Below are 22,845 nucleotides of genomic sequence, written 5' to 3'. Positions count from 1 at the left end.
TAGTACTATATTGAAGTGTCAGCCTCTATTATGTGCTCAATTCTCTGGACAGACTTGAACCCACAACTTTCTGATTCAGAGGTGAGAGTGTTAGCACTAATCCAAGGAAGGTACCTAGTACTGAATACTTTGGGTAACAGAGAGTGACACACTCATATATGGCAATGTTTACATAACATAATGGTCACAGGACATTACATATATGGAACAATGATTACATAAACTATGGCTTACATAGACTAATATTCACAGAGTAACTTTTTTTCCATCTTTGAAATATATTTCTTATTCCATTCCCCATCCACTGGAATTAGTGTTGTACACTTTTCATTTATGATGGTCTCATCACAGTTCATTGTCAGATGTTCACAGGCAAAGTATCAAATGTGATTGTGTGTCTGGTGTCACTAGAATAGGCTGTAGACAGGATGAATATATTGGCAACCATGTACTTCAACTGTGAAGAACCTAGCCTTTGCGTATGGTACCTTTGTGATTTTTTAAAAATGCTTTACAGTTTATTATTTGCTGTTGGTCCCTAAGTCATATCAGTGTTTTTAAAACACGAGCTCCGAGATGTGACACCTTTATAGGATATGGAAGGCTCTGGTTGCCCAGTGAACTTCTTCACATTGGACTGGATTTTAAGGAGACGGGATCCATGGTGGGGTGGGGCGGGGGGGTGCCTGAAGATGGCCCCAGATGAGGCCCGCCACGGACCTCGACGCATGCAGGGCCAGGCCCGATATTACCGGCGGCATGACTGCAATTTAAATATTTAAATAAATTAAAATAAGCAAATTAATTAATCTCATGTTGCCTCCTGATGTCCTGTCGCTATCTTCAGCCTGGCGACCAGCACTGCCGCACCTTCGGATCCCCGTCCAGGGAAATGAGGCGGAACACTGATGCGGGGTAGTGGGGAGGTAGGTTTATCAGTGTTTATCATGGATGTAGGGGTTTGTGGGAAGGAATGTATTTGAAAATTTGTGCAGTTTGGGGGGAGTAAGGTCAAACAATAAATGTATGTGTTTTGGCGGGGAAGGGCAAATAATTAATTTAATTGTTATTGGAGGGGAGGGGGCAAAAGAAATGTATTTATTTATTTGAATTCCATTTCCCTTTAAATATTTAAATTTCCCGGTAGAGCTGACAGCCCTTTAAAAATGGCGTCAGCGCCTGCGCACAGGCATCTGACACCATTTCCGGGGACGGACAGCCCGCCCCCTCCACTTGATCGTTGGGGTGGGGGCGGCCCGCCACGGATATTTAAATGAGCCGCCGCGCTTCAAATCGCGCGGGTGGGTCACCATTTTTAATTCAGCCCATTGTCTCACATTATCTCACTGGATTAGCTCGCTCTGGGACTGCCCTGCTCCAGATTCCTCAGCAACTGTCGCCAAATGGTTAGCTTTAAAAAAAAAATCTTGAACAACAGAGTGCTCCCCTGCTTCACATTATCCCGACTGCCCTACCCCCAATCACTGCAAGCGGCCCAATATTCACCTTTGTAAAATCGGCAAGCTGCCTGTGGAGGCATGACCAGAGAAAATGTGTTTCTCAAGTAAAGTGGATTTAAAACAGATATTTTCATTTTCATTCAGCGTTGGAGCAGGGTAAGTGTGGAGCTTGTCACTGGTTTGTTGACAAGCTGCTGTAAGCATTAGGAACATTCTTTAAAAGTCAGATTGACCCTCGCTCTACTAGGATAGTACAGTAGTATTTTTGGGAAGGGAAGAGAAAGGAGTGAGAATTTCTCAATTTTTTTGACAGACTATTTTTCAATATTTTCATTCTCAGGTAATAATTACCATTTAGAGAATTTCACCTTGGAATTTGAATTTTAGTGTCTATTTGACCTAGCTCCCAAAAATTTGCATTGAGTTAAAAAGATGTCATCTAGGCACAGTTTATGCTGGATTTTGAATGCTCCTGTGAGCTTGATGCCTCAGAGGTTGGTATCAGATTCTCCAGACATAGTATAGAACTGACCCTTGTGAGACCCTGATTATAACATTACAGAAAACCCTTCTTGTAGATACTAGGTGATAGAAAACATATTTAGGGTGTAAATTAACTTCACAATTCAAAGAGTTCAGATAATATAGAAATACATTGCTTGGGGACAGGGAATGAGGATCATGTTTACCCTGACTTAGTGCAGCCAGAGCTTGACTCAGAGTTACAAGTTACTGAAATGTTGGTAATAAGGCAAAATATGTTGCAGTTTAAATGTTTTAAAACTATTTTTAAGCTAAAGAGCTAAACTAAAACTGTATTCTGTGCAGAATAAGGCCTCTGGCTTTCTCACAAAAATGAGAAGTTACAAGTTGTCAGAATATTAAGATTTTTACATTTAGGTTCCATGACCTAGATTTTACTCTGATGGACATGGTCAACGTGTCTACAAGTTGTTTTTTTTCCTTTCAGTGGCAGCTGGCAGACTGGGGTGAGTCCTAACAAGGGGCAAAATTTTGCCTTTTGGGTTAGTACCCCGATGTTGGGGTCAAATGGGGATCACAACCCAGCACTGTTCGGGAAAACAGTCACCAGGCAGCGATTCTCCCCGAATTGGCCAATTAGTGGCTAGAGGGCAGGTTCGCCACCCTTCTGGGCTCTCGAAGCTGGAGGGCCAATCGGAGGGCCTCCAGCTCAGCAGCAGCAGCAGCCTGCAGTTCAGGTAAGAGAGAGAGAGAGAGGACGCCTTCATTTGGGGCACCCGCTCTGCACATTTTAAAACTTTTAAATTAAAAAATAGCAACAACAGCTGGGCCACCATTGTGGCTGCAGTTGTGGCCAGGCAGGTAGGGAGGATCGCAAAGCCTGATTGGAGTGCTGCATCCCCTCCCCCCTCACCCCTCTCCCGGTCTGCCACTGGGAGGTTGCCTTCAGGCAGATGACCTCGTCACCGATGCCTCCAGTCAGCCTGTGACAATAGGCCTCAATAGGTCATTAAGTATCCTTAATTGATGTCCTGCTGCTTGTGGGTGGGTAGTCCTTCGGCCACTGTTCCCACCTCCGGGAAAACGGCCTGGGGGTGGGATGATGCCAGCAACGCAAATCTTCGCGCCTGCCTGCTTTCATACTCTCCCCCATCTGGGGAGGGGACAAATCATGCCCAAGGTGTCTGTCTGAGTGGTGAGTGAAGGATTATAATAATTAAAATCTTCTTGTTGCTCTAGATCCTCCTGCCCTTGTATTCTTTGTACCTGTGGCTCAACTATGCCAGAAAGGACCTTAAAAAACATCATATTTGCTCTATTAAGACTCCTCATAATTTTTAAAGCTTCTATTCAATCCCCTCTTTACTATCTCTACTCAGAAGAAGAACAGTCCCAGCATCTCTAATCTCTCCACCTAACTGATTCCCTCATCCCTGGTATCATTCTGGTAAATCTCCTCTGCACCCTCTCCAAAGCCTTGCCACCCTTCCTAAAGTGCGGTGCCCAGAATTGGACACAATACTCCAGCTGATGCCTAACTTGTGATTTATAAAAGGTTTAGTATAGCTTCCTTGCTTTGGAGCTCTATGCCTCTCTTTAGAAAGCCAAGGATCCTGTATGCTTTTTTAAACACCTTTATCAGCTTGTGTTACCACCTTCAAAGATTTGTGTATGTGAACTCCTAGTTCTCTCTCTTCCTGCACCCCTTTAAAATTGTATAATTTATTTTATGTTGCCTCTCCTCATTCTGCCTTCCAAAGTGCTCAATTGCTACTATTAGTCAACATCTCCATTATCATTGTATGATCCAGCTTCCGGGTTAGTAGAAGGTGAACAAAATGCACCTTGGTCTTTTTTTGTCTAGTCTTATGTTCCTGTTTTTATTTAACAGTCCTCTGCTGTTGACTCTTAGTGAACAACTGTACTTCCAGTTATGATAAATAGAATAGTTTAAAATGTCTACTAGATTGCCGTGAAATAGACCAGTATTACTTTTTTTTTAACAAATGTATATTATTGATAGTATAGAACAGTTCAGTGATTTCAACATTCCCAATAACTATAACACAATTAAGATGACATGTTAAGGAAATGGGGTTTGTGGCCAGCATTCAAAAATGAGTAAAACCACATAGAGGCTTTCAGCTTTCCCCAATACTTTGACTTGGCTCCACCAGGTATCAGCAACCTCAGGGATTGGTAAAGCAGAATGGAATGGAATGATTTATTAAGCTTTAAAAGTTGAACAAACCCCCCGTACTTTGTAAACCAGGATAGCCACTTCCTTGCAATGATTAATCAAAAGCATAGCCCGCAGCAATCAATAGCCTGAGATTCTTATGCTTTTCTTCAAAATAGAAATGCTTCTCAGAGTAGGGACTTTCACAGTTTATTGTAAAGCCCAGCAACTGCTGAAATCAAGAGACAGGTGAGCTTCTGCTGTTGCAGAAACCGTAAGCAGACTGTGTGGTCCTGGATCTTAGTCCAACAGTTGACCCAAAAAAGGCAGCTTTTTAGAATCAAAGCATACAATGTGCTTTGCTGTAGTATTCGAAAGGGAGAAATTTAACTCATGGCTGTCTGTTTTGCACGTGAGAAACATTGATCGGGAGCTAAAAATCAGTGGGGAACATGGGGGGAGGGGGGGTGGATTTTGGTCACCCCATTGACACCCGAGGCCCACCTGATTCCATATTCAGGCAGACCTGTTAATGGGCAATCAACGTGGCCACGTGAAACAAGCATAAGCCTGCTTTACTAGGCAAATCAGGATCTTACATTGATTATAGGATCCCAATGCAAACTCAGGTACAAATGGGCAAAGCTTGCATTGCACAAGCACAGCGTAATTGCACCAAGTCTTGACTGGCTGAAACAGCAGTCCTTAAGGGAAGCCACTCCAAAAACGGCCACAACGTTTATTCAAAGTTATATTTTGGTGAAGGCACAAGCAGAATTGCTACTCCTCACGCTACAAAAATACTGCGGGACCGTTAATGGGTTGGGTTTGCCCCCAATTGCTTTTGTTTCCCCCTCCCCAGCCTTACCTCAGGTATGGCAGGCTGTCAGATCTAGTCTAAATTTGTCAGGGCCCGACTGGCAAGCTGCATCAGGATGCCTGTTTGGCACCTCCAGCTTTCTGCATCCATTCAAATGAGGCCTGATGCCAAATTTGCCGTGGGTCCCAGGCAGGCATAGACCAAAGCACACCGACTTACTGCCGCAATGGTCACAAGGTGACTTTCTCCACAAGCCACCCACCCTCCATCCCCCCCCCACCCCCGCGACACCTTCAAAACTATATCTAAACTATCCAAACACAAGGACACCAACATTACAGAATCTACTGTACATGCTATCTATTAGAAATGAGGCATGAAGTGACCTGGAAACCTGGAAATAAACTACGATTTCAAGAGGATTTGTTTAATATTTCAAATAATTTGCATATCAAGGAAGCACTGCTTTGAAAGTGTAAGCGTTGGCTTGGCCCAGTGATAGCATTTGGCCTGTGAATTATATGGTTTTGGGCTCAGGTTTCCCTCCAGAACTTGAGCATATAAATCACAGAATTGTTCCAGCGCAGAAGGAGGCCATTCGGCCCATTGTGTCTGCACTGGCTCTCCGAAAGAGCAATTCCCTCAGTTCCATTCCCCTGCCTTCTCCCATAACCCTGCACATTCTTCCTTCTCATATAACAATATAATTCCCTTCTGAATGCTTCAATTGAACCTGCCTCCACCACGTTCTCAGGCAGCGCATTCCAGACCTTAACCACTCGCTGTGTGAAAAAGTTTTTCCTCATGTCACTTTTGCTTCTCTTACCAATTACTTTAAATCTGTGCCCTTTCATTCTCAATCCTTTCACGAGTGGGAACAGTTTCTCTCTATCTACTCTGTCCAGACCCCTCATGATTTTGAATACCTCTATCAAATCACCTCTCAGCCTTCTCTTCTCCAAGGAAAACAGTTCTAACTTCTCCAATCTATCTTCATAACTGGAACCATTCTCATGAATCTTTTCTATACTGTCTCCAATGCCCTCACATCTTTCCTAAAGTGCGGCACCCAGAACTGCATGTAATACTCTAGCTGAGGCCGAACTAGTGTCTTTATATAAGTTTAACATAACTTCCTTGCTCTTGTACTCTATGCCTCTATTAATAAATCCCAGGATACTGTATGCTTTATTAACCGCTCTCTCAATCTGTCCTGCCACCTTCAATGACTTATGCACATATACACCCAGCTAAATCTAAGCTGCTATTTTTCTGTAGTACTCAGGGAACTGCTACATTGTTAGAAGTGACATGTTTGACTGCCTGTTCAGGTGGATGTAAAAGAAACCACGGCACTTTTTTGAAGAAGAGGGGCAGGGAGTTCTCCAGACGTCTTGGCCATCATTCACCCCCTCAACCAACAGCCACAAAACAGATTAACTGGCCTTTCCTCTCATTGCTGTTTATGGGACTTTATTGTGTACCATGACTATACTTCAAAATTTAAAGTTATTGGTTGAAACGTGTTTTGTGGATGTAAGGTGCTATGTAAATTCAGGTTCTTTCTTACCTCAAGGAGTGCAATATTAGATGGTGGTATTGATTCTAAGTATCAACAGTCAAAATATAAAGTAACATATGTTATTGGTGTAAGATAAGACTGCAATAGTGTGAGCAACAATCTTTAGGAGACTAGTTTAACATTGCACTTGATAAACTTTTTTAAGTTTTGAGGCGGGGTGGGGGCGGGGGAAATCAAGACCCTGAAAAGGAGAAAAGCAGAAAAAGAACAGGACCTGAAGTGTCAGAACTCATTTTGATTGTGCTACACCAGCTTATTATTAGAGACTCAGTAGGAAGATGGCGGTGAAGTGGTCATGTGACTGGGCTAGTAATACCCTGGGGACATGGTTTCAGATCCCACCACAGCAGCTAGTGGAATTTAAATTCAATTAATTAGTAAAAATCTGGAATTGAAAACTAGTCTCAGTAATGATGCATGGAACTATCATTGATTGTTGTAAAAATTCATCTGATTCACTAATGTCCTTTAGGGAAGGAAGTCTGCTGTCCTGACCTATATGTGGTGACTCCAGACCCACAGCAATGTACTCGACTCTTAATGGCCCTCTGAAATGGCCTAGCAAGCCATTCAGTTGGGATGGGCAATAAATGCCAGTCTTGACAGCAACACCTGCGTCCCATGAAGAATTAAATAAAAGGCTTTTTAAATGGCCCTTCAAAGATAGCTGCATGTAGCGACATCACTATTCCAGGGCCAAAATGGAAATGATTGGGATATTCCCCCATCAATCACGCCTGGAGAGTGCACAGCTGTAAATGACTTGGATTTTACGCATGTAATTTATATGTAATTATCCGCCACTGCATTTTACTAGAGAAATAATTGTTTTGTATTTGGTAACTATCCTACACTCACTACATTTTCATGGAGAAATCACCCTGCTTTTATCAGGAGACGCTGTTGCAGCTTCAGTTAAGAGTTCTGTTTGCTATAATCATAGAGACTCAACAACAATAACAACAATTTGTATTTATATAGTGCCTTTAATGCAATAGAACATCCCGAGGCGCTTCACAGGAGCAAAAGCAAACAATATTTGACACCAAGCCACTTAAGGAGTTATTAGGGCAGATGACTGAAAGCTTGGTAGATCTTAAGAAGCGTCTCAAAGAAGGCAAAAGAGGTAGAGAGGCAGAGCGGTTTATGAAAAAAAATCCCCAGCTTAGGGCCTTGGCAGCTAAAGGTACAGCCACCAATGGCTGGAGTGTTTAAAATTGGGGCTGCTCAAGAGGCTAGAATTAGAGGACTGCAGATATCGCAGAGGGTTGTGAGGCCAGAGGAGATTACAGAGATAGGGAGGTCCATGGAGGATTTGTAAACAAGGATGAAAATTTGAAAAATCAAGGCTTTGCTTGACTGGTTGCCAATGTAGGCCAGTGAACGCTGGGGTGATGGGTGAAAGAGACTTGGTGCGGGTTGGACACAGCTAGTAGAGTTTTGGATGGTCTCCGGTTTATGTAGGCTGGAGGCCCAGCCAGGAGCTCATTGGAATAGTCAAGTCTAGAGGTAACAAAGTCGTGGATGAGGGTTTCAGCAGTAGATGAACTGAGGCAAGGATGGAGTCGGGCAATGCTATAAAAGTGGAAATAGGCAATCTTAGTGCTGACACAGATATGTGGTTGGAAACTCAACTTGGAGTCAAATATGACACCAAGGTTGCGAACAGTCTGGTTCAGCCTCAGACAATTGCCAGGGAGAGGAGTGGATACGGTGGCTAGGGAACAGAGTTTGGAGCAGGGATCAAAGACAGTGGCTTCAGTCTTCCCAATACTTAATTGGAGGAAATTTCTGCTCATCCAGAACTGGATGTTGGGCAAGGAGTCGGACAATTTAGGGTGGGTTGAAAGAGACTCATTTGAAAGAGATTCTGTAGACTATTTGCTGTAGTTCTCTGTTTAAATAGCCTCTGTTTTCTGAGTAAATAAACTTCTTGTTTGCTGCAAAATACATTATTTGCTGTGAGTCTTCTCCTACCCTGCTTTCAGCTCATTGGCTGACAGTCTGTCCAAAGATAGTGTCAAGAAAACCCTATATGCCAAATGAGAAATATTATTTTCATCGGTTGGAAATTTGCATTAGACTTTTAATGGAGTAAGTCTTGCAGTTAACTTTTTTAAAAAACTGGCAACCAAGATGGTCACCTCAATTTGCATCTGAGACACCTTTTCATATTCAAAAGATCCACCCGGAGCCAAAGGGTTGAGCAACATGGACCCAGGACAATGGCTTGCTCTAAGTGACTGAATTACCTAAAATGGTTTCATTAGCATGGCAGTCAAGGCAATCCTAACATATTGGCTTTGAAAGACCAAACACCCTCCAAGTGTAAATTCGCATCCTGGGGGATGTGAAACCAATTCCTAACCTTGAATTTCATTAGAAGTTTCCAGAATACCTGAAGCAGCCATGTGACCATCTGTCCATCTCCAGGGGGTGGGGGAGGAGGGTGGTGGTGGAGGGTGCAGGGGAGAAGCTGGTTTTATTTCCTTTGGACAAGGAGACAAGCAGTAACTGAGTGTGCAGCAGCAGAAAAGGCTGCGTGCTTTCCTGTCTCTCACCAGAGACCAGGGGAAGAGAGCCAACTACAATTCTGCCCTGAGCAAAGCAGGCCAAACACAAAGTGTACTTTCACCAATGAGGACTCCAAGAATACAGCTTCAGTAGGAGGACTGCCGTCTCATCCACTTCACAGACCGTGTATTTAAGTTTAATTTATTCTGGACTTTAATTCAACCACCAAATCTATTTTTCCCTCTGTAATCTATTTGTGTGTGTGATTCTCATGTGAATGTGTAACATTTTTTAAAAGTAATTTTAAATCGGGGTTAGAGTGTTAGGTATAATACACTTACCTCTTTCTTGTTTAAACTCAAGAAAACCTGTCTAATTGGTTCTTTCACAATCACAGTAAAGGTGACAGAGGTGGTAAGCACAACCACTGTTTAAAACAAAATAAACCCCATTACGGTCAAACAAGAAGAAGGGCAAGAGGGGAGCCTGAGACCCCCTCCTCAACTGGCCGTAACTATAGGCTTCAATATGAACTGATTTGGAGTGAGGCCAAAACGTCTCTAGTATGTTGTGGAATAATAAAACATCTATTTAAATTAGGCATTTCAACACACTAAGTAACTAAAGCAGTGCCTCAATGGTGTGACACAGGTAACATGGGGCCTCATACTGATGAATGATATAGTGAGCCCAGACAATAAAATTTAATTCTGAAGTACTACTGAATAACATGGAAAAAAAAATCAGGCACACAAGGATAATCTATAAAAAAGCTGCACAATAAAATAATAAGAGCAAAAAATCAAATGCAGTGGATACTGTATTTTTAATTCTGACAAAAGGTCATTGACCTGAAACGTTAACCTTCCCTTCCTTTCTCCACAGATGCTGTCTGACCTGCTGTGTGTTTCTAATATATTCTGTTTTTTATGGCACAATTAAAGGATAATTAGTACCTAAACGCCAGCCTTTTTAAACACAAAGTTAAAACATTTATGCGGCTGCCTGTTTTTCCAGTTTTCCCGTGTACAATTGTGGAGATCTTTATTTTCTTGAATTAAGTTTTAGTTTTTAAAGCCTTGCAACATAATTGCAGGATTCAACAGGTACTGCTAAGTTTTTTGTGTGTGTGTAACTGCAGCTGAATAGACTGGCGTGTCTCTGTGAGAAGCATTTCCAAGTAATTAAACTATTGCTGTCAGTTTCTACCTTGCAAGGAACATGCTTTGTATTCTAACTGCAAACGACAGCATCTCGATTATCTCAAAGAGCCCTCAGCAATGCACTAATCCCTACCTAACCTCTGGTTGACTCGCGTACAATTAAACCCACATTGAATGCAGGTCTATTTTAATAACGTACACTCCCCTACTCTTACTACACCATAGACACAATAGACTACTTAAATGTTGACAAGTTTTAAAAAAATTTTTGTATTCATCCAAATTAATATGATTTCAGGGAATGCTGCAGACGCTATTTCATTCGCAATTTATGGGAAATTTGCCAAAACTAACTCCCTGATCTTGGGGATGAGCTATCAAGGAGCAGATGTAGGTCAGTCAGCCCTTCGAGCTTGTTCTGCCATTCAGTTAGATCATGGGTGATCTGTACCTCAATCCATTTACCTGCTTGTGCTCCATATCCTTTAATACCTAACAGAAATCTATCACTCTTCGCCTTGGAAATTTTAATTGATCCAGCATCCACAGCTTTCTGGGGGACAGAGTTCCACATTTCCTCTACCCTTTATGTGGAAAAAGTACTTCCTGATTTCACTCCTAAATGGCGGAATTCTTATTTTAAGATTATGCCCCCTTGTTCTGAATTCCCCCACCGGAGAAAATAGTTCCTTATACTTATCCTATCAAATCCCCTTATTATTTAGAAATTTTGATTAGATCACCCCTCAGGGGAACACAAAACAAGCTTATGCAACCTTGCCCTTATGACATAACCCTTCAACCCCTGTCATTTTTCTGGGGAATCTGTGCTGTACCCTTTCCTAGGCATATATACCATTATTAAACATAAAACAAAATACTGCAAATGCTGGAAATCTGAATTAAAATCAGAAAATGCTGGAAATGCTCAGCAGGCCTGGCAGCATCGGTGGAGACAGAAAGCGTTAACGGGATGAATTTTGTGCTGGAGGCAGCTGAAAGCCCACTTCTGCCTTTTCGTGTTGTCAGCAGTGGCCACTGCCAGTACTGCACAGGTTTCTGACTCAGGCCTGGCGCTGCAACCCTGGACACAAGGTGAGTGAGGCGAGTCCGGAAGGCCCTAGCAGGGGGGCGCGGGGGAGGATGGTCATGTAGTCCAGGGGGAGGGGGGGGGAGTCCCAGGGGTTAAACTGGCTCCTGGTGGGGGTCCTCTGTGGAGCACAGATTGTCCATGGAGGAGGGACCACCTCCCCAAGCCTGCAGGGAGGGCGCCTCATGTTACAAGGTGTCCTCTCCTTGCTGCGGAGGGACCCCCCCGCTGCTGGTAAGATCCCAGCAACAGCAGGAAGAAGCCCTTAATTGGCTATTAATAGACCACGTAAGGGCCTCAATTGACCTCAGGGTGGGAAGGTGGTCATTGATCACTTGGCGACGCGCCCTCTGCCTCTGACCCCGCCTCGGGGCCACACAAAATCCCAGCCAATGTTTCAAGGTTGATAACCTTTCAATCCACAGACTTGAAATGGTAACTCTGTTTCTCTCTCCACAGACGCTGCCAGGCCTGCTGAGTATTTCCAACATTTCCTGTCTTTATATCATTACTGAAGCTCATTGTCCAAACTGAACATGATACTCCAGATAGGATCTGACTGTGGCTCTATATAACTGAACTATAACTTCCTCACTTTTGAATTCCAATCTCCTTGAGATAAAGGCCAAAATTCCTTTAGCCCTTCTGATTAGTTTTTTTTATACCTGTGCACTGGCTTTCAGAGATTGGTGTATATGGACACCAAAATCTCTGTCTGCACAGCTCCTAGTTTCTGAAAATATTCAGGTATTTTTTTCTCTTGGATCCAATTATATGACCTCACACTTCTCTATTTTGAGCTCCATCTACCACAGTTTTGCAAACTCACCTAGTTTGTTTCTATCCCTATCTGACGTCCTGCTCCCACCTATGCTGTTTCCAAACTGAGTGTCATCTGCAAGCTTGGATATACAACTTTCTATTCCTAAATCCAAGTCACTAATATACAGCAAAGTGATCAGCAGCAAACAGGTTCAGCTGTCACTAGGGACCCAGGAGTAGGTCTCTAGCACAATGCAATTGATCTACGAAGGGAAGTTCAGAGCAGGAGAAGCCTAAGATCGCCATGTGGGGCCCAGAGGAGCAGGCCTATACCTCATGTCCCACAAGGAAATAATAAAATATAAAGTTAAGTTATTGGTCCTCTCCTGGCCATGGCTGCTGTTCCCAGCAGCTTCCAGTCAGGCTTCATCTTACAATGGCTGATCAGACCTCGACGACGACATTGGAGCCTAATCTGCACTTTTAAAGAAGAACCTGTCAGCATAGAATGGGTGTCCGAGTCACCCACAATTTAAAATTACAGTTAACCAGGTTGGGTGGATACAGGAGTGGGTAAGTCCATGAATCCACCCAGCTGGTTTCTGCTGTGTGGAGAGTGTTGAAACTGAGCCCTCTGTCTTTGATGATAGATTCCAGTAAGATCTTCCCAACTGTGGTTAAACTAAGGGATTGTGCCTAGAATGTACAGCCATTCTGCCTTGCTTATGTTCCATTCAAACCTCCTCCCACCCCTCTTCATCTAAACCTATCAGCATAAACTTCTATTCCTTTCTCCCTCATGCATTTATCTAGCTTTTCCCTAAATGCATCTATGCTATTTGCCTTAACTACTCCATGTGGTAGTGAGTTCCACATTCTAACCACTCTCTGAGTAAAGAAGTTTCTCCTGATATTAATCCCTTGTCTCTTGTGCTAGCTACTGTACCAATTACATTAATATAAACTGCAAACAGAGTCCGTAACTAGATTCTAAGTTGCCTGAACATAAACTGGTCATTAGTCTGTGAAGCTTAAAGTCTTACTGGGGCCTGAAAGATTTTTTTTTTTAACCAGAGCTATCTGAACAGGTGAGTATTTTATCTATTATTTTCCCTCTACTTTGGCCATTAATAGGCCATGTAAGGGCCTCAATTGGCCTCTGGGTGCTATCAGGAATCTATTTAAAAATCAATGATCCCTTTTAAGACTTAATTTATTAAATAATAACAATTTTATTCACTTGCAGCTCTTTTACTGTTTTATTCATATTTTGTTGATGTTAAAAAAATATATACTTTTAAAGAGCTTCATGCTCCATTTGATGTGGTATCAAGTCAGACAAAGCAAGATTTCAGGTTTGGTCCATGATCATTGTTAAGATAATTGGTCTCAATCAAGATGTCAGTGGAGGGGTCACTGCAATTGACTTTCATGACCCAAGCTAAAGGGGTGAAGCAGCATCCATGGTTCCAATTCCTGTCTGTGGAATAATGACCCTTACTTAACAAGTTCATGTGTATGGATGCCATAGAAGGACATAATTGACCTTGGCTGTGATGATCATGATTGAGTTATCTTGCCAACCTTCACTGTCCAGGCTCCCAGTTGAAGCATGGCCACTTGGTAAAACACTAGAGGGCAGCTGGCATCCATGATCTATACCAGCATGAATTACTGGCTCCGGTGATGTAGTGCGGAAGAGAGAGAGAAAAACATTGTTCATACATGGAATACAGTTTGATTTCATTGGTAAACTGCATTGCAGAATTAATGAACCTGACACAAGCCCATGGGACCCCCAGTGCATTCTGTGAGATTCTCAGTAATCTTGTATTTTGTTTACAAGTATATTTAGGAATATTTTTAGCTTTGTTTCTGCCTACTCTATTCCATTGGCATATCTATAGCTTGGCGTCTGTGGGATGCCCAGTGTGTCCTGTGCTATGTATCCATGGGAAGCCCAGTCTATTCCAAGGGCATATATTTAGCTTGGCGTCTGTGGGATGCCCAGTGTGTTCTGTGCTTTGCATCTGTGGGATGTCCAGTCTTTTCCAGAAATATATTTTTAGCTTGACATCTGTTAATGCCTAATTTACTCTATAAGTCTATCTGTGCCTTGGTGTATGTGGCTATAGATCTTGCTGTTCTCACTGACACAAGTACAAGAAAATTATTCATCAAAGCATTTAGAAAAATATAGTGTTAAATCATATTGTGCAATATAAGTATACAAACATTTACAAAAAAACCTTTGCTTGTTTTAATAGGGCATTAATTTATTAGTAATGGGTTATAGCACACTGTAATTTCAAGGCCCTCGTTTCCACATAAATCTCCTATTCCAATTGAGAGTCTGGCATCACAACAATTCCTTTAACTACTTTTTTTAAAAAGCCAAAACATAAATTTGTATACAGTAGATATTTTGAATACCTTCACTGTCATTAACCTCAGAAACGGTCTATAAATCGGTCACTAGCATGAAGCACGAACCATTCTATCCTCAGACAAATAGGAACTTTATTTAGGTTTATGCTGGGTAGTGTGATTGACAGATAAGGGCATTTTTGAGTAAAGAACAATTTACACAAATTCAGCTCGGGTGACTACTCATCAGAAGGCTTTGGTCTGTTCTTGTTGTACATCAGTTATTGTAATGCCGCTAATGCAGTAGGCACCGCCATCAGGATCCCCTCTGGAACCTTCTGATGCCTTCATGGCGTAGAGTTTGATACTGTTGCTTAACATTACGACCATGGCAATACTTCCCAAGTACTTAATTGGCTGTAATGCGCTTTGGGACATCCTGAGGTTGTAAAAATGCACTATATGAATAATATAAAGGCTTTCTTTTTAATGCCCCCTCTATCCCCCCACATCCATCCCAATGTTACATCTATTATTTTTAGAATTAAGGAAATGTTATGGAGCAAAATAAACCACGGACACCAACATAACAGTACAGGACCGTTCAACAACCCTAATACTGTTTTGTCAAGTTACTTTGTAGCATTTCCCCGGAACCAGTGAAAAGTCTCCAAACCTGAAGCTTTTCTCTGACAAGACATGAATAATGATGTTCATGGCTTCTTCAGAAAAGGAAGGCTTTGACCAGAAATATGTGAAGAATGTCTGTTACCAACATTAGTATCCAAGTAGTTGCTGGTGCCAGAAAGACGCTGACTTGTGCTGATGGCTTGGAAGTTTTAGAGACATGGGAAACTGGAGTGGGCATTCACAAACTGGTTATGGGTCACTGTTGAACTGTATGGTCTGACCTGTGGTGTCAGGTGGCTCAACTTAGTGTTTACAAAGGAAGGTTAAAAAGGATTTGGTAACGTTAAGAGACAGTATCCGGTTGGGCAAGTGAGTGTAAACTGGACCAAACTGACGTGAAAACAATAATTTTGCTGTCTGTGAGAAGCCCTCATGAGAATTTTGGTAAAATTTGTTTATTTTACTTCACTATCAGCAATATAGGTCAGTAAACAGAAAGCTTCTGGACAAAAATGGTGTTCATTAAATATTGTGGTGCTTTACAAACTGAACTTATTTTATTAATTATATTTTCTTTGCCGTTTTCCTTCCTTCTTCTCATCCTGCACGCTACTGTATCCCCGTCAATACTTCTCACGAGGGTAAATAGTTCAGCCTATCTGTGTAAATAACTCCACAGGCAGCATTTACTTCCCAAAGGATGGGACTCTTTTTCATATCTCTGCAGCCCCTTCCTCTTCTCATAGGGGACCAATTCCACCTCCCTAGAGTCTTTTTCCAGACAAAACAAACTCAGCCATTGGTAGAATCTAACTCAGTCCAAGTGTTTATCAAAGTGAAAATGTTTGTTGAAACTTTAATTGGAACTTGAGTTTCCTGACCAAGAGTCCAACATTCTAACATTACAGCTATTGGGCCTCCTCGGGGTGGACTATTGAAGATTCTATTGGCTAGATACCATCTCAAACTAACTAGATACCATCTCAAACTAATCCAATGTTTCATTCCCTTTGGACTTTTTTTTCTTCAAAACTACTCTTCTTAGTTGGGCAGATCAGAAGTGGAGATCTAAGCATTTTGTTTTTCTTCATATTAATTAGCTAGGTTATTTGTGGTTTCCATACCAGCCACTCATTTTTTATGTTACATTATTTTGAGTTAGATTTCATGGTACATTTTTTGTCTGATTTGGTGGTCAAACCTCACCATTTTTAATGCTAGTGCATGTAGGTGAGATTATTAATGTTCAGTACTTGGTCATTAATCATCCAATTGCCAAAAAGAATGCTATTCTCTCTTTCTTCTTTCCCAGTTAGACGTAGAAAGGGCTTGTTCAGCAGTTACAGAGGAAATGCTCAGCAGAGTTCGACATTTGGCAGCATGTCAGTTAACATCGGACTGAAATATGTATCAACTGTTCAGCTGCCATAAACTTGGCCGAGTGACATGGCAACAACCGGTTCTGGGAATTCAAAACATCCCCAGACAAACCAATGAGCCTATTGTTCAGTGTATGCCTATCACAAAAGTCATAAGGTGCCAAGTCCTCAAGCCGTGTCATTTGTTGTGCAATAGGTAAAATTATGTTGATTATACAACAGCATGTAGGAGGCTGTGCCTGACTGTTGCTTGTCCCCCACATTCAAAGTAAAGAAAAGGTTCCCAAGCTTGGAAATTGCTTTAGTTTTCTATAGCAAACCCTTCAAAGGTATTCAGCACCTAGAATGCTTTCTCTCTTAATTAAAAGGTACATAGAGAAAAGTGGAGAGGTTTAGTTGTGCAGAGATTCTTGTGGTTTAGTGGCCTGTGTTTAAGACTGTAATTAGTCAGTGGAGTTGAACATTGTTACCGCAGTGTGAACTTGTGCGGACTCTGTGGTGTAGCGACCGTACTGCAGAGAATGTTTACAGCTTAACTAATCATTCTGATTCTGAACAGCAAAAATGCTTTTTCTGTTCAACTGTACTGTGTACAGTCCTGGTCTCCATATTACAAAAATGATATTAATCATATCTGGATACTAATGACATCAAGGGATACGAACATAAGAACATAAGAAATAGGAGCAGGAGTAGGCCATTCAGCCCCTTCAAGCCTGCTCTGCCATTTAATAAGATCATGGCTTATCTGACTGTGGCCTCAACTCCACTTTCCCAGTTACCTTCAATACCTTTTGACTCCCTTGTTAGTCAAAAATGTATCTACCTCAGACTTAAAAATGTCAGTGAACTTGTGGAAACCCCCTTTCAGTACACAGAAAGCCAGGCACTCAGTACACACTGTTCTCCCTTAGCAGGAATGTTTATAAACACTTAAACATACAGATGCTGCAGTGTTGGAACAAACATCTGCCACAAAGACGTTAATCATGGGCACAAATCAAACCAATGAAGCACAAGCTTAATGAACCCAGAATGCTAACCACTATGCCCTCACTCAACTCATGGGGATAACATGGGAAAGTGACGTGGAGGTAGATGATCAGCCATGATCTAATTCAATGGCAGAGCAGGCTCAACAGGCTGAATGGCCTACTCCTGCTCCTATGTTCCTTTGTTCCTAAGGCACTAGAGAAAGTACAAAAAAGATTTACAAGGATTATACAAGAACTGAGAGGCTATAACTATGAAGAAAGACTGAATAGATTTGGACTCTTTTCTGTACAAAAGAGAAGGCTGAAGGGTGACCTAATAGGGGACTTTAAAATTATGAAGGGGCTTGACAGGGTAGACATAAAATAAGATGTTTTCACTTATGGGGGAGTCCAAAACTAAAGGCCATAACTATAAGACAGTAACGAATAAATCCAATAAAGAATTCAGGAGTAACTTCTTTACCAGAGAGTTGTTAGAGTGTGGAACTTGCTACCAAATGGATGTAGTTGAGGCAAATAGCAGAGATGCTTTTAAGGGGAAGATAGATAAGTACATGTGGAAGAAAGGAACAGAAGGATCTGCAGATAGGGTTAGATGAAGTAGGGTGGGAGGAGGCTCGTGTGGCACATAAATACCAGCACAGACTATTTGAACCAAATGAAATTCTATGCAATTCTATGTAACATAAGGAGAGCCTCCTCATTAAACTTTATAAACCCTATTTCAATGCGCCTCATTGCAATACAGGAAATCCATGTACTGACTGACCAGTAAAATTTTCTCTTCTGCAAAGTTGTATGCATGCTTTTGACCAGAGGAGGAGCTGTCTAATGTGTGGTAGAATGGAGAGAGAAGGTGGGGTTTCAAGTTATTTCGCCATGATTCTTATTCAAGTTTCTATATTTTGGAAATCTCTTTGATTGAATTCTTGTAATTATCTTCAGGTACAGCATAAACATAAGTTAACACTGCTGACCAGACTGACATAGACTTGGTGATGGCAGGGGAAAAGATATCAGGGTAAATCAGCCTAGAAATATCTGAAAGAGGGGTCCTTGCTGATTCACTGCTTAATATAGTAATGGCCCATTTAGATTGAGAAGGTTCTAGTTTCAATCCCCAATTTATGTCCAGTCTGATCACAGGTGGCATAGCAGTAGAGATGTTAAAATTGTCCTCACTGTTTCTGGGGTAGGGAGATTCATGAGAATGGTTCCAGGGATGAGCAACTTCAGTTATGTCAATAGGTTGGAGAAGCTGGGCCTGTACTACTCGGAGTCATGTAGAGTCATTTACGACACAGAAGGAGGCCACTCGGCCCATCGAGTCCATACCCACTCTCCATGCAGTTATCCTGTCAGTCCTACTCCCCTGCTCGATCCCCATAGCCCTGCAAGTCCATTTGTTTCAAGTGGCCATCCAACTTCCTCTTGAAGTCAGTGATTGTCTCTGCTTCCATCATCCCTGTGGGCAGCGAGTTCCAGGTCATTACCATCCGCTGCGTAAAAAAAAATGTTTCCTCATATTGCCCCTGCATCTCTTACCCCAAAACTTTCAATCTATGTCCCTTAGTTCTTGTACCATTTGTTTGTTAATCGGAACAGTTTTTTCTTGTCTAATTTATCTAAGTCTGTCATAATCTGGTACAACTATTAAATCTCCCCTCAATCCCCCTTTGCTCCAAGGAGAACAACCCCAGCTTTTCCAACCTAACCTTATAACTAAAATCCTCCATCCCTGGAACCATTCTGGTAAATCTCCTCTGCACCCTCTCAAGGACCCTCACATCCTTCCTAAAGTGTGGTGACCAGAACTGAATGCAATCCTCAAGTTGGGGCCTAACCAGAGCTTTATAAAGATTCAGCATAACTTCCCTGCTTTTGTACTCAATGCCTCTATTTATGAAGCCCAAGATCCCATATGCTTTGCTAACCACTCTCTCAATATATCCTGCCAACTTCAGAGATTGATGCACATACACCCCCAGATCCCTCTGTTCTTGCACACTGAGAACTGTGCCATTAAGTATATATTGCCTCTTCCTATTTCTTCTGCCAAAATGCATTACTTCACATTTGTCAGCATTAAATTCCATCTGCCACCGTCTGCCCACTCCGCTAGTCTATCAATCTTGGAGAAGAGAAGATTAAGAGGAGATTCGTTAGAGGTGTTCAAAATCATGAGGGGTCTGGACAGAGTAGATAGGGAGAAACTGTTACCATTGACTAAAGGTTCCAGAACCAGCGAACACTGATTTAAGGTGATTGGCAAAAGAAGCAACAGCGACATGAGGGAAAACCTTTTTTTACACAGCCATTGGTTAGGATCTGGAATGCACTGCCTGAGAGTGTGGCGGAGGCAGATTCAATCGAGGCCTTCAAAAGAGAACTGGATAATTATCTGAAGAGAAAAAATTTGAAGGGTTATGGGGAGAAGGCAGGGAAATGGGCCTACGTGAGTTGCTCTTGCAGAGAGTTGGTAGAGACACGATGGGCCAAATGACCTCCTTCTATGATGTATCCATTCTGATTCTTTGATTCAGTAAGAAGACCATGGCCTTTTAAATTTTAATTATCAACCTGCATTCAGCCTAGCAATGCTGGATGAAGGACTGCACAGGTATCCCTTGCACCTTAGCATTGCTAAGGACGCAAATGCCAATGCCATAATTTCCATATTTACTAATTCCCATTAGATTTAGAAATGGATTAGGTTCCCCCCTTACTTTTAACCTAATGAGAATAGAAATGGATTGCTTATCCTGCTCTCACATTTCATTGATTCGAATTTTTCCGGTGAATCAATATCTTTCATAAGTATATCATCTAAAGCTGGACATCGTACTCTCGGAATAACCTTATTTTCTGGAATATTAGCTATAATCTACTTGGATTTTGCACTCTGTGGATCTACTAGTATGTCCTACCACTCCATACAGCCTGCCAAAAAACAACATACGGTGTGGTGGCACTTACATGTTTGCTCAGCTAGTATACCTAAACCCCTCCTTCCTTTTGCTGTTTATTTAACAATATATTATTTCCTGTTATTGGCTATATTACTTCCTGTGATTGGACAGTATTATTTCCTGACAGCTAGTCTTGAGCAGTTTGTAAATGAAAGTAGAACTGACAAACTGAATTATTGCTTCAAACTCACTGCCAGATATATGTTCATTACATTACATGATCTACCATTTATTTAATAAATTTAATGTTTTTTTAACTGAAGTGATGCAGATGACAGGGAAATAAAAAGTTATAGTGATGTGTTAGCTAAAGGTTCAACACCTCATATATCAACCCCTACATTGCAGTATCACTTCACCACTGTGTTTCTGTAATTACACCATAAACAATATACTTATTATAACCTACTGCACCCCATAAGCTGTTCATGGGGATGTATTTGTTTAAATTAATAGAATACAGCACAGTGTGCAATTATATAATTCTGCCCAAATTGTTTAAGCAGAAACTTGAATTGTAACATAACTTTTTTTTAAAGTTATACCTGTACAAAACTGTGGCTATTTGTTATGCTTTCAGGGATTTTAGTACCATGTTCTATTTCAAAAGTCTAACAGAAATTCCCATAAGTATTGCCTAGAATTTGAAAGCAATACCTATACTCTGCACTGTCCCCATATAGGCCTACACGCGAGGGTTATAAATTACCTGAATTATAGTCATTGATTAGCAGATTTGTTCCTTCATTGTTGCTGTGCCAAAATTCTGGAACTCCCTCCGTAACAGCACTGTGGGAATACCTACACCATAGGGACAGTAGCGGTTCAAGAAGGCACCATCTTCTCAAGGGCAATTAGGGATGGACAATAAATACTGGCCTTGCCAGTGACGCCCACATCCCATGAATGAATAAAAGAAAAGTTTCATGCAACACTACTAAATTCTCAGTGAAATGGCATTCAACTGGAAGTTTACAAATTAAACAACCAATTAATGTACATGCAAATAAATAGTAATATGAATCTCAAGAAAAGTACAATATGTCAACATACATACAATCAGAATGTCTATGAGCCATTGGCCTTTGTAAGGTTCGTTCCTGATTAAGTTCAACAGTTTAAGTTGTCTTATGGCATGAGTTTAGCCTTTTTTTTATCCTCCTCAAACATTCATTCGCCCTCAGGCAAAGTTTATTTTTCTGACAGTTCATTCACTTCAAAATTTCAAACAAATTCAATGCTGTTTTAAGCCACCCCCTTTTGCCTGGCACCATCATCTCTTTTGTCATTTAATCACTCCTGCTCTCTACCCATCACAGACCTTCCATTTGTTCTTTCCTCCCCCTCCCCCCCCCCTCCCCACTTGCCACTCGCCAACACCCTCCCTTTCCTCTGGCTCTATACTTGTTAAATCTCTAACCTCTTCCAGTTCTGATGGAAGGTCATTGACCTGACATTCACTCTGTTTCTCTCTTCACAGATGCTGCCTAACCTGCTGAGTATTTCCAGCATTTTCTATTTTTATTTCAGATTTCCATCATACACAATATTTTGCCTCTGCAGTTATTTCAAAGTTCCTTTTGTTAATTGTATACTAATTGTGTTTAATTATATGCAGGTGAAGGGCATTAATTGGGGTTTCATTTCAGCACATATGAAACTTACTGAAACTGGGGTGTGGTTGAGTTAGGAGGTGTATGCTTGTAAGGTTTCACTCTGTAAATAAATGTAAATCTGAGTAATGATTAGCTCCAATACTATCCTTCACCAACTGGTTTTCTGGATTAGTACATCTTTGATAATAACTAACACTTTTAACTCCTTGATGTAGGTTCCCAGACAAACTTGGCAATACTTCATACAGTTATTCAATAGAAAACAGATGTTACAAATACAGATATAAACATTGATGAAAATATAAACACTTCATACGCACACATTCCAACATACAAATTGTCACATTGGAACAAACCAGTTCTTTTCGATTAACGGGACAATGCTTCTAAATAATGGGAAACAAACTTTTTTTGGGGGGGGAGGGAGTGGATTTGAATGGTGCTTTTCAAAATTGAGAGGGTAAAGAATGTTTGGCAAATCAGTAACAAGGGGGCATAAACACAGAACCTAATAAACCACAGGATCTGCTTTTGGATACAGAATTTAAATCTGTTCTTTTTGCTGTTTTTTCCCCCCAATTTTCTTTTTTTTCTCCCAAAATCTTGAGATGAAAGGAGCATGCACCAGTTATTATTATGCATTTTGTGCAAATAGTGGACCGATTTGTTTCATTTCATTATGTTCTAATTATTGAAAGATACTATGATGTACATTGATGGACAGGCCAATACTGCCTGTGATGCAACTGCTCTACTCTTAGTATTGATAGTTTGTAGCTGATAACCAGGAAAAAAGAAGCAATATACATTGCTACTCCTATTGTATTTTATTCTGT

At 41.3% G+C, this 22,845-nt stretch overlaps 1 protein-coding gene across 4 annotated transcripts in view; it reads right to left on the bottom strand.

The window, feature by feature from the left end:
- The window catches only part of LOC137378504 (eyes absent homolog 2-like), a 310,299-nt gene that overhangs the window by 36,298 nt on the left and 251,156 nt on the right, over window positions 1-22,845 (bottom strand). The window lies entirely within an intron of this gene.

This window comes from Heterodontus francisci, chromosome 16 (assembly GCF_036365525.1).
Source record: "Heterodontus francisci isolate sHetFra1 chromosome 16, sHetFra1.hap1, whole genome shotgun sequence".
Lineage (NCBI taxonomy): Eukaryota > Metazoa > Chordata > Chondrichthyes > Heterodontiformes > Heterodontidae > Heterodontus > Heterodontus francisci.
Note: the sequence above shows the minus strand (reverse complement) of the source record. Positions and strands in the feature narration are given on the sequence as shown.